The sequence below is a fragment of the Pongo abelii genome, chromosome 13, assembly GCF_028885655.2.
Source record: "Pongo abelii isolate AG06213 chromosome 13, NHGRI_mPonAbe1-v2.0_pri, whole genome shotgun sequence".
NCBI lineage: Eukaryota > Metazoa > Chordata > Mammalia > Primates > Hominidae > Pongo > Pongo abelii.
Window position 1 is genome coordinate 15,027,533 of NC_071998.2, and position 12,316 is coordinate 15,039,848.

Genomic DNA, 12,316 nt, shown 5'->3' on the forward strand with positions numbered 1-12,316 from the left:
TCCTTTTGATACAACAGTTTTGAAACACTAGTTTTGTAGAATCTGCAAATGTTTATTTCAAGCGCTTTGATGCCTATGCTGGAAAAGGAAATATCTATACATAAAAATTAGACAGAAGCATACTCAGAAACTTCTTTGGGTTGGGTGCACTCAACTAACAGACGTGAACGTTCCTTTTGAAAAAGCAGTTTTGAAACACTCTGTTTGCAGTATCTGCAAGTGGATATTTGGAGCGCTTTGAGGTTGAAGCTGGGAAAAGGAATATCTTCACCTAAAAACTAGACAGAAGCATTCTCAGAAACTTCTGTGTGATGAGTGCATTCAACTCACAGACTTGAACCTTTCTTTTGAAAGAGCAGTTTTGAAACACTCTTTTTGTAGAATCTGCTTGTGTATATTTGGAGCGCACTGAGGCCTATGCTAGGAAATGAAATATCTTCACCTAAATACTAGACAGAAGAATTCTCAGAAACTTCTGATTGATGAGTGCATTCAACTCACAGACTTGAACGTTCCTTTTGATAGAACCGTTTTGAAACACTCCTTTTGTAGAATCTGAAAGTGTTTATTTCGAGCGCTTTGAGGCCTATGCTGGAAAAGGTAATATCTTCACATAACAACTAGACAGAAGCATACTCAGAAACTTCTTTGTGTTGATTGCATTCGACTCACAGACTTGAAGCTTCCTTTTAAAAGAGGAGTTTTGAAACACTCTTTTTGTAGAATCTGCTGTTCGATAATTGGATCGCAATGAGGTCTATGCTGGGAAATGTAATATCTTCACCTAAATACTAGACAGAAGGATTCTCAGAAACTACTGTGTGATGAGTGCATTCAACTCACAGACTTTAACGTTCCTTTTCATAGAACAGTTTTTAAACACTACTTTTGTAGAATCTGCAAGTGTTTATTTCGAGCTCTTTGAGGCCTAAGCTGGAAAAGGATATATCTTCACATAACAACTATACAGAAGCATACTCAGAAACTTATTTGTGTTGAGTGCATTCAACTCACACACTTGAACGTTCCTTTTGAAACAGCAGTTTTGAAACACTCTTTTTGTAGAATCTGCAAGTGGATATTTGGAGCGCTTTGAGGCCTACACTGGGAAAAGAAATATCTTCACCTAAAAACTAGACAGAAGAATTCTCAGAATCTTCTGTGTGATGAGTGCATTCAACTCACAGACTTGATCGTTCCTTTTGATAGAACAGTTTGGAAACACTCCTTTTGTAGAATCTGCAATTTTTTTTTGGAGCGCTTTGAGGCCTATATTGGAAAAGGAAATGTCTCTACATAAAAACTGGACAGAAGCATTCTCAGAATCTTGTTTGTGATGACTGCATTCTACTCACAGAGGTGAACCTTCTTTTTGATAGAAGAGTTTTGAAACTCTCTTTCTGTATAATCTGCAAGTGGTTATTTGGAACTGTTTGAGGCCAATGCTGGAAAAGGAAATATCTTCACATAAAATCTAGACAAAAGCATTCTCAGAAACTTATTTTTGATGAGTGCATCCAACTCACAGACTTGAAACTTTCTTTTCAAAGAGCAGTTTTGAAACACTCTTTTTGTAGAATCAGCTTCTGTATATTTGGAGCGCACAGAGGCCTATGCTGGGAAATGAAATATCTTCACCTAAAAACTAGACAGAAGGATTCTCAGAAACTACTGTGTGATGAGAGCATTCAACTCACAGACTTCAAACTTCCTTTTGAAAGGGGAACTCGGAAACACGCTTTTTGTACAATCTGCAAGTGGATATTTGGAGCGCTTTGAAGCCTATGCTGGAAAATGAAATGTCTTCAGCTTGAAACTAGACAGAAGCATTCGCAGAAACTTCTGTTTGATGAGTGTATTCAACTCACAGACTTGAGCGTTCCTTTTGACAGAAGAGTTTTGAAACACTCCTTTTGTAGAATCTGCAAGTAGTTAATTTGGAGCGCTTTGAGGCCTATGTTGGAAAAGGAAATATCTTCACATAAAAACTAGACAGAAGCATTCTCAGAAACATCTTTGTGATGAGTGCATTCTACTCACAGTGTTGAACCTTCTCTTTGATAGAACAGTTTTGAAACACTCTTTTTGTAGAATCTGCAAGTGGATATTTCGAGCGATTTGAGGCCTGTGCTGGAAAAGGAATTGTCTTCACATAAAAACTAGACAGAAGCATTCTAGGAAACTTCGGTTTCATAAGCGCATTCATCTCACAGACTTGAACGTTCCTTCTGATACAACTATTTTGAAACACCACTTTTGTTGAATTTGCAAGTGTTTATTTGGAGCGCTTTGAGGCCTATGCTGGAAAAGGAAATATATTCACATAAAAACTAGACAGAAGCATTCTCAGAAACTTATTTGTGATGAGTGCATTCTTCCCACAGTGTTGAACTTTCTTTTTCATAAAACAGTTTTGAAACACTCTTTTTGTAGAATGTGTAAGTGGATATTTGGAGCGCTTTGAGGCCTAGGCTGCAAAAGGAAATGTCTTCACATAAAAACTAGACAGAAGCATTCTAGGAAACATCTGTTTGATAAGTGTATTCAAGACACAGACTTGAACGTTCCTTTTGATAGAACTCTTCTGAAACACTCCTTTTGTAGAATTTGCAAGTGTTTATTTGGAGCGCTTTGAGGCCTAAGCTGGAAAAGGAAGTATCCTCATGTAAGAACTAGACAGAAGCATTCTCAGAAACTTCTTTCTGATGAGTGCATTCAACACACAGACTTGAACCTTGCTTTTGAAAAAGCAGGTTTGTAACACTCTTTTCGTAGAATGTGCAAGTGGATATTTTGAGCGCCTTGAGGCCTATGCTGGAAAAGGAAATGTCTTCACATAAAAACTAGACAGAAGAATTCTAGGAAACTTCTGTTTGATAAGTGCATTCAACTCACCGACTTGAACGTTCCTTTTGAAAGAACTGTTTTGAAACACTCCTTTTGTAGAATTTTCAAGTGTTTATTTGGAGGGCTTTGAGCCCTAAGCTGGGAAAGGAAATATCTTCACGTAAGAACTAGACAGAAGCATTCTCAGAAAATTGCTTCTGATGAGTGCATTCAACAAACAGACTTGAAACTTGCTTTTGAAAGACCAGCTTTCAAACACTCTTTTTGTAGAATCTGCAAGACGATATTTGGAGTGCTTTGAGGCCTATGCCGGGAAATGGAATATCATCACCTAAAAACTACAGAGAAGCCTTCTCAGAAAATTCTTCATGATGCGTTCATTCAACTCACAGAGTTGAACCTTCCTTTTCATAGAATAGTATTGAAACACTCTTTTTGTAGAATCTGCAAGTAGATATTTGGAGCGTTTTGTGGCCTGTGCTGGAAAACGAAATATCTTCATATAAATAGTAGACAGAAGCATTCTCAGAAACTTCTGTGTGATGAGTGCATTCTACTCACAGTGTTGAACCCTCCTTTTGATAGAACAGTTATGAAACACTCTTTTTGCAGAATCTGCAATTGGATATTCGGAGGGATTTGGGGCCTATGCTGCAAAAGGAAATGTCTTCACATTAAAACTAGACAGAAGCATTCTAGGAGACTTCTGTTTGATAACTGCATTCAACTCGCAGACTTGAACGTGCCTTTTGATAGAACTCTTTTGAAACACTCCTTTTGTAGAACTTGCAAGAGTTTATTTGGAGGGTTTTAAGGCCTAAGCTGGAAAAGGAAATATCTTCACGAAAGAACTAGATAGAAGCAATCTCAGAAACTTCTTTCTGATGAGCGCATTCAACACACAGACTTGAAACATCCTTTTGAAAGAGCAGCTTTGAAACACTCTTTTCGTAGAATCTGCAGGTGGATATTTGGAGTGCTTTGAGGACCTCAACGTTCCTTTTGATAGAACAGTTGTGAAACATTAAGTTTGTAGAATCTGCAAGTGTTTATTCTGAGCACCTTGAGCCCTATGTTGGAAAAGGAAATATCTTCACATAAAAACTAGAGAGAAGTATTCTGAGAAACCTCTGTGTGATGAGTGCATTCAGCTCAGGGACTTGAACGTTCCCTTTGATAGAACAGTTTTGAAACACTCCTTTTGTAGAATCTGCAAGTGTTTATTTGGAGCGCTTTGTGGCCTATGTTGGAAAAGGAAATATCTTCATATAGAAACTAGATGGAAGTATTCTCAGAAACTTCTTTGTGATGAGTGCATTCAACTCACAGACTTGAAGCCTCCTTTTGAAAGAGCGGTTTGGAAACACTCTTCTTATAGAATCTGCAAGTGGATATTTGGAGCGCTTTGAGGCCTATGCTGGGAAATGAAATCTCTTCATCGAAAAAACTAGACAGAAGCATGCTGAGAAACTTCTGTGTGATGAGTGCATTCAACTCACAGACTTGAACGTTCCCTTTGATACAACAGTTTTGAAACACTCCTTTTGTAGAATCTGCAAGTGTTTATTTGGAGAGATTTGAGGCCTATCTTGGAAAAGGAAATATCTTCATATAAAAACTAGAAGGAAGCATTCTCAGAAACTTCTTTGTGATCAGTGCATTCAACTCAGAGACTTGAACCTTCTTTTTGAAGGAGCAGTTTAGGAACACACTTTTTGTAGAATCTGGAAGTGTATATTTGGAGCGCTTTGAGGCCTATGCTGGGAAATGAAATCTCTTCACGTAAAAACTGGACAGAAGCATTCTGAGAAACTTGTTTGTGATTTGTGCATTCAACTCACAGACTTGAGCGTTCCTATGGATAGAACAGTTTTGAAACTCTAAGTTTGTAGAATCTGCAAGTGTTTATTCGGAGCACATTCAGGCCTATGTTGGAAAATAAATTATATTCCATAAAACTATAGAGAAGCTTTCTCAGAAACTTCTTTGTAATGAGTGCATTCAACTCAAAGAGATGAACCTACCAATTGATAGAGAGTTTTGGAAACAGTATTTTTGAAGTATCTGCAAGTGGATATTTGGAGCCGTTTGAGGCCTATGCTGGAAAAGGGAATATTTTCACATAAAAACTGAACAGAAGCATTCTCAGAAACTTCTTTGTGTTGAGTGCATTCAAATCAAAGACTTGAACTTACCTATGGAAAGTGCAGCTTTGAAACACTCTTTTCGCAGAATCTGCAAGTGGAGATTTGGAGCGCTTTGAGGCCTATGCTGGAAAAGGAAATGTCTTCGCATAAAAACTAGACAGAAGCATTCCAGGAAACTTCTGTTTGATGAATCCATTCAACTCACACACTTGAACGTTCCTTTTGATAGAACTCTTTTGAAACACTCCTTTTGTAGAATTTGCAAGTGTTTATTTGGAGCGCTTTGAGGCCTAAGCTGGAAAAGGAAATATCTTCACGTAAGAATTAGACAGAAGCATACTCAGAAACTTCTTTCTGATGAGTGCATTCAACACACAGATTTGAACCTTGCTTTTGAAAGAGCAGCTTTGAAACACTCTTTTGATACAATCTGCAAGTGGATATTTGGAGCGCTTTGTGGCCTATGCTGGGAAATGAAATATCTTCACCTAAAAACTACACAGAAGCATTCTGAGAAACTTCTGTTTGATGAGTGCATTCAACTCAGAGATTTGAACGTTCCCTTTGATAGAACGGTTTGGAAACACACCTTTTGTAGAATCTGCAAGTGTTTATTCTAAGTGCTTTGAGGCCTATGTCGGAAAAGGAAATATCTTCATATAAAAACTAGACGGAAGCATTCTAAGAAACTTCTGTGTGTTGAATGCATTCAACTCACAGACTTGAACTTATCTATAGAAAAAGCAGTTTTGAAACACTCTTTTGGTAAAATATGCAAGTGGTTATTTAGAGCACTTCGAGGCCTGTGCTGGGAAATGGAATATCTTCACCTAAAAACTACAGAGAAGCATTCTCAGAAAGTTCTGCACTATGCTTTCATTCAACTCACAGAGTTGAACCGTTCTTTTGGTAGAACAGTTTTGAAACACTCTTTTTGTAGAATCTGCAAGTGGATATTTGGAGCGTTTTGAGGCCTATGCTGGAAAAGGAAATGTCTTCACCTAAAAACTAGACAGAAGCATTCCAGGAAACTTCTGTTTGATAAGTGTATTCAACTCACAGGCTTGAACGTTCCTTTTGATAGAACAGTTGTGAAACATTAAGTTTGTAGAATCTGCAAGTGTTTATTCGGAGCACCTTGAGGCCTAAGTTGGAAAAGGAAATATCGTCACATAAATACTAGAGAGAAGCATTCTCAGAAACTTCTTTGTGATAAGGTCAATCAACTCACAGAGTTGAACCTACCAACTCATAGAGAAGTTTGGAAACACTCTTTTTGTAGAATCTGCAAGTGGATATTTGGAGCCGATTGGGGCCCATGTGGGAAAAGAAAATATCTTCACATAAAAACTGAACAGAATCATTCTCAGAAACTTCTTTGTGTTGTGAGCATTCAACTCACAGAATTGAACTTACCTATAGAAAGTGCAGTTTTGAAACAACCTTTTGGTAAAATCTGCAAGTGGTAATTTGGAGCACTTTCAGGCCTGTGCTGGGAACTGGAATATCTTAAACTAAAAACTACAGAGAGCATTCTCAGAAAGTTCTTCACGATGCATTCATTCAACTCGCCGAGTTGAACCTTCCTTTTGATAGAACAGTTTTGAAACACTCTTTTTGTGCAATCTGCAAGTGGATATTTGGAGCGATTTCAGGCCTATGCTGGAAAAGGAAATATCTTCACCTAAAAACTAGACAGAAGCATTCTCAGAAAACTCTGTGTGATGAGTCCATTCAAATCACAGACTTAAACGTTACTCTCAACAGAACACTTTTGAAACACTCCTTTTGTAGAATCTGCAAGTGCTTATTTGGAGAGCATTGAGGCCTATGTTGGAAAAGGAAATATCTTCACATAAAAACTAGACAGAAGCATTCTCAGAAACTTCTGTGTGATGAGTGCATTCTACTCACAGTGTTGAACCTTCCTTTTGATAGAACAGTTTTGAAACACTCTTTTTGTAGAATCTGCAAGTGGATATTTGGAGCACTTTGAGGCCTATGCTGGAAAAGGAAATGTCTTCACATAAAAACTTGACAGAAGCATTCCAGGAAACTCCTGTTTGATAAGTGCATTCAACTCACAGACTTGAACGGTCCTTTGGATAGAAATCTTTTGAAACACTCCTTTTCTAGAATTTGCAAGTGTTTATTTTGAGCGCTTTGTGGCCTAAGCTGGAAAAGGAAATATCTTCACGTAAGAACTAGACAGAAACATTCTCAGAAACTTCTTTCTGATGAGTGCATTCAAAACGAAGACTTGAACATTGCTTTTGAAAGAGCAGCTTTGAAACACTGTTTTTGTAGAATCTGCAAGTGGATATTTGGAGCGCTTTGACGCCTATGCTGGGAAATGAAATATCTTCACCTAAAAACTAGACAGAAGCATTCTGAGAAACTTCTGTGTGATGAGTGCATTCAATTCAGAGACTTGAACGTTCCCTTTGAGAGAACAGTTTTAAAACACTCCTTTTGTAGAATCTGCAAGTGTTTATTTGGATCGCTTTGAGGCCTATGTTGGAAAAGGAAATACCTTCATATAGAAACTAGGCGGAAGCATTCTCAGAAACTTCTTTGTGATTAGTGCATTCAACTCAGAGACTTGAAGCTTCCTTTTGAAAGAGCAGTTTCGAAACACTCTTCTTATAGAATCTGCAAGTGAATATTTGGAGTGTTTTGAGGCCTATGCTGAGAAATGAAATCTCTTCACCTAAAAACTAGACAGAAGCATTCTGAGAAACTTCTTTGCGATGAGTGCATTCCACTCACAGACTTGAACATGCCTTTTGATAGAACAGTTTTGAAACATTAGGTTTGTAGAATCTGCAAGTGTTTATTCGGAGCACCTGGAGGCCTATGTTGGAAAAGGAAATAACTTCACATAAAAACTAGAGACAAGCATTCTCAGAAACTTCTTTGTGATGAGTGCATTCAACTCACAGTGTTGAACATACCAAATGATAGAGAAGTTTGGAAACACTCTTTTTGTAGTATCTGCAAGTGGATATTTGGAGCCGTTTGAGGCCTATGCTGGAATAGGAAATATCTTCACATAAAAGCTGAACAGAAGTATTCTCAGAAACTTCTTTGTGTTGAGTGCATTCAACTCACAGACTTGAACTCACCTATAGAAAGAGCAGTTGTGTAACACTCTTTTGGTAAAATCTGCAAGTGGTTATTTGGAGCACTTCGATTCCTGTGCTGGGAAACGGAACATCTTTTCCTAAAAACTACAGAGAAGCATTCTCAGAAAGTTCTTCATGATACGTTCATTCAAGTCACAGAGTTGAACCTTCCTTTTGATAAAACATTTTGAAACACTCCTTTTGTAGAATCTGCAAGTGTTTATTTGGAGCGCTTTGAAGCCTATGTTGGAAAAGGAAGTATCTTCACTTAAAAACTAGACAGAAGCATTCTCAGAAACTTCTTTTTGATGAGTTCATTCTATTCACAGTGTTGAAGCTTCCTTTTGATAGAACAGTATTGAAACACTCTTCTTGTAGAATCTGCAAGTGGATATTTGGAGCGTATGAGGACTATGCTGGAAAAGGAAATGTCTTCACATAAAAACTAGACAGAAGCATTCCAGGAAACTTCTGTTGGATAAGTGGATTCCACTCACAGACTTCAACGTTCCTTTTGATAAAACTCTTTTGAAACACTCCTTTTATAGCATTTGCAAGTGTTTATTTGGAGCGCTTTGAGGGCTAAGCTGGAAAAGGAAATATCTTCAAGTAAGAACTAGACAGAAGCATTCTCAGAAACTTCTTTCTGATGAGTGCATTCAACACACAGACTTGAACCTTGCTTTTGAAAGAGCAGCTTTGAAACACTCTTTTCATAGAATCTGCAAGTGGATATTCGGAGCGCTTTGAGGCCTATGCTGGGAAATGAAATCTCTTCAGCTAAAAACTAGACAGAAGCATTCTGAGAAACTTCTGTGTGATGAGTGCATTCAACTCACAGACTTGAACGTTCCCTTTGAGGGAACAGTTTTGAAACACTCCTTTTGTAGAATCTGCAAGTGTTTATTTGGAGCGCTTTGAGGCCTATGTTGGAAAAGGAACTATCTTCATATAAAAAGTGGACGGAAGCATTCTCAGAAACTTCTTTGTGATGAGTGCATTCAACTCACAGACTTGAAGCTTCCGTTTGAAAGAGTAGTTTGGAAACACTCTTCTTATAGTATCTTCAAGTGGATATTTGGATCGCTTTGAGGCCTACGCTGGGAAATGAACTCTCTTCACCTAAAAACTAGACAGAATCATTCTGAGAAACTTCTTTGCGATTAGTGCATTCAACTCACAGACTTGAACGTTCCTTTTGATAGAACAGTTGTGAAACATTAAGCTTGTAGAATCTGCAAGTGTTTATTCGGAGCACCTTGAGGCCTATGTTGGAAAAGGAAATATCTTCACATAAAAAGTAGAGAGAAGCATTCTCAGAAATTTCTTTGTGATTAGTGCATTCAACTCACAGAGTTGAACCTACCAATTGATAGAGAAGTTTGGAAACACTCTTTTTGTAGTATCTGCAAGTGGATATTTGGAGCCGATTGAGGCCGATGCTGGAAAAGGAAATATCTTCGCATAAAAACTGAACAGAAGCATTCTCAGAAACTTCTTCATGTTGAGTGCATTCAACTCACACACTTGAACTTACTTATAGAAAGAGCAGTTTTGACACACTCTTTTGGTAAAATCTGCAAGTGGTTATTTGGAGCACTTCGAGGCCTCTGCTGGGAAATGGAATATCTTCACCTAAAAACTACAGAGAAGCATTCTCAGAAAGTTCTTCACGATGCGTTCATTCAACCCACAGTGTTGAACCTTCCTTTTGATAGAACAGTTTTGAAACACTCTTTTTGTAGAACCTGAAAGTGGATATTTGGAGCGCTTTGAGGCCTATGCTGGAAAACGAAATATCTTCACCTAAAAACTAGACAGAAGCATTCTCAGAAACTTCTGTGTGATGAGTGCATTCAACTCACAGACTTGAACGTTCCTCTTGAAAGAACAGTTTTGAAACACTCCTTTTGTAGTATCTGCAAGTGTTTATTTGGAGCGCTTTGAGGCCTGGGGTGGAAAAGGAAATATCTTCACATAAAAACTAGACAGAAGCATTCTCAGAAACTTCTTTGTGATGAGTGCATTCTACTCACAGTGTTGAACCTTCCTTTTGAAAGAACAGTTTTGAAACACTCTTTTTGTAGAATCTGCAAGTGGATATTTGGAGCGCTTTGAGGCCTATGCTGGAAAAGGATATATCTTCACATAAAAACTAGACAGAAGCATTCCAGGAAACTTCTGTTTGAAAAGTGCATTCAACTCACAGACTTGAACGTTCCTTTTGATAAAACTCTTTTGAAACACTCCTTTTGTAGAATTTGCTAGGGTTTATTTGGAGCGCTTTGAGGCCTAAGCTGGAAAAGGAAATATCTTCACATAAAAACTAGACAGAAGCATTCTCAGAAACTTCTTTGTGATGAGTGCATTCAACTCACAGACTTGAAGCTTCCTTTTGAAAGAGCAGTTTGGAAACCCTCTTTTTATAGAATCTGCAAGTGGATATTTGGAGCGCTTTGAGGCCTACTCTGGGAAATGAAATCTCTTCACCTAAAAACTAGACAGAAGCATTCCGGGAAACTTCTTTGTGATGAGTGCATTCAACTCACAGACTTCAACGTTCCTTTTGATAGAACAGTTTTGAAACATTAAATTTGTAGCATCTGCAAGTGTTTATTCGGAACACCTGGAGGCCTATGTTGGAAAAGGAAAATCTTCACAAGAAAAATAGAGAGAAGCATTCTCAGAAACTTCTTAGTGATGAGTGCATTCAACTCACAGAATTGAACCTACCAATGGATAGAGAAGTTTGGAAACACTCTTTTTGTAGAATCTGCAAGTGGATATTTGGAGCCGTTTGAGGCCTATGCTGGAAAAGGAAATATCTTCACATAAAAACTGAACAGAAGCATTCTCAGAAACTTCTTTGTGTTGAGTGCATTCAACTCACAGACTTGAACTTACCTATAGAAAGAGCAGTTTTGAAACACTCCTTTTGTAGAATCTGCAAGTGTTTATTTGGAGCACTGTGAGGCCTATGTTGGAAAAGGAAATATCTTCATATAGAAACTAGACGGAAGCATTTGCAGAAACTATTTGGTGATGAGTGCATTCAACCCACAGAGTTGAAGCTTTCTTTTGAAAAAGCAGTTTGGAAACACTCTTTTTGTAAAATCTGCAAGTGGATATTTGGAGCTCCTTGAGGCCTATGCTGGGAAATGAAATATCTTCAGCTAAAACCTAGACAGAAGCATTCTCAGAAACTTCCGTGTGCTTTATGCATTCAACTCACATAGTGGACTCTCCCTTTTGATAGCACACTTTTGAAACACTCCTTTTATAGAATTTGCTAGTGGAAGTTTGGAGCGATTTGAGGCCCATGCTGGAAAACGAAATATCTTCACAAACAAACTAGACAGAAGCATTCTCAGAAACTTCTTTGAGATGAGTGCATTCAACTTACAGGCTTGAACCTTCTTTTTGAAAGAGCAGTTTGGAAACACTCTCCTTATAGAATCTGCAAGTCGATATTTGGAGCGCTTTGAGTCCTATGCTGGGAAATGAAATCTCTTCACCAAAAAACTAGACAGAAGCATTCTGAGAAACTTCTTTGCGATAAGTGCATTCAACTCACAGAATTCACCGTTGCTTTTGATAGAACAGTCTTGAAACATTAAGTTTGTAGAATCTGCAAGTGTTTATTCGGAGCACCTTGAGGCCTATGTTGGAAAAGGAAATATCTTCACAGAAAAACTAGACGGAAGCATTCTCAGAAACTTCTGTGTGATGAGTGCATTCAACTCACAGACTTGAACGTTCCTTTTGAGAGAACAGTTTTGAACCACTCCTTTTGTAGAATCTGCAAGTGTTTATTTGAGCGCTTTGAGACCTATGTTGGAAAAGGAAATATCTTCATATAAAAACTAGACAGAAGCATTCTCAGAAACTTCTGTGTGATGAGTGCATTCAACTCACAGACTTCAACTTTGCTTTTGAAAGAGCAGCTTTGTAACACTCCTTTCGTAGAACCTGCAGGTGGATATTTGGAACGATTTAAGGCCTATGTTGGGGAATGAAATATCTTCACCTGAAAGCTAGATAGAAGCATTCTGAGAAACTTCTGTGTGATGAGTGCATTCAACTCACGGACTTGAACGTTGAGTTTGATAGGACAGTTTTGAAATATTAAGTTTGTAGAATCTGCATGTGTTTATTTGGAGCGCTTTGAGGCCTATGTTGGAAAAGGAAATATCTTCA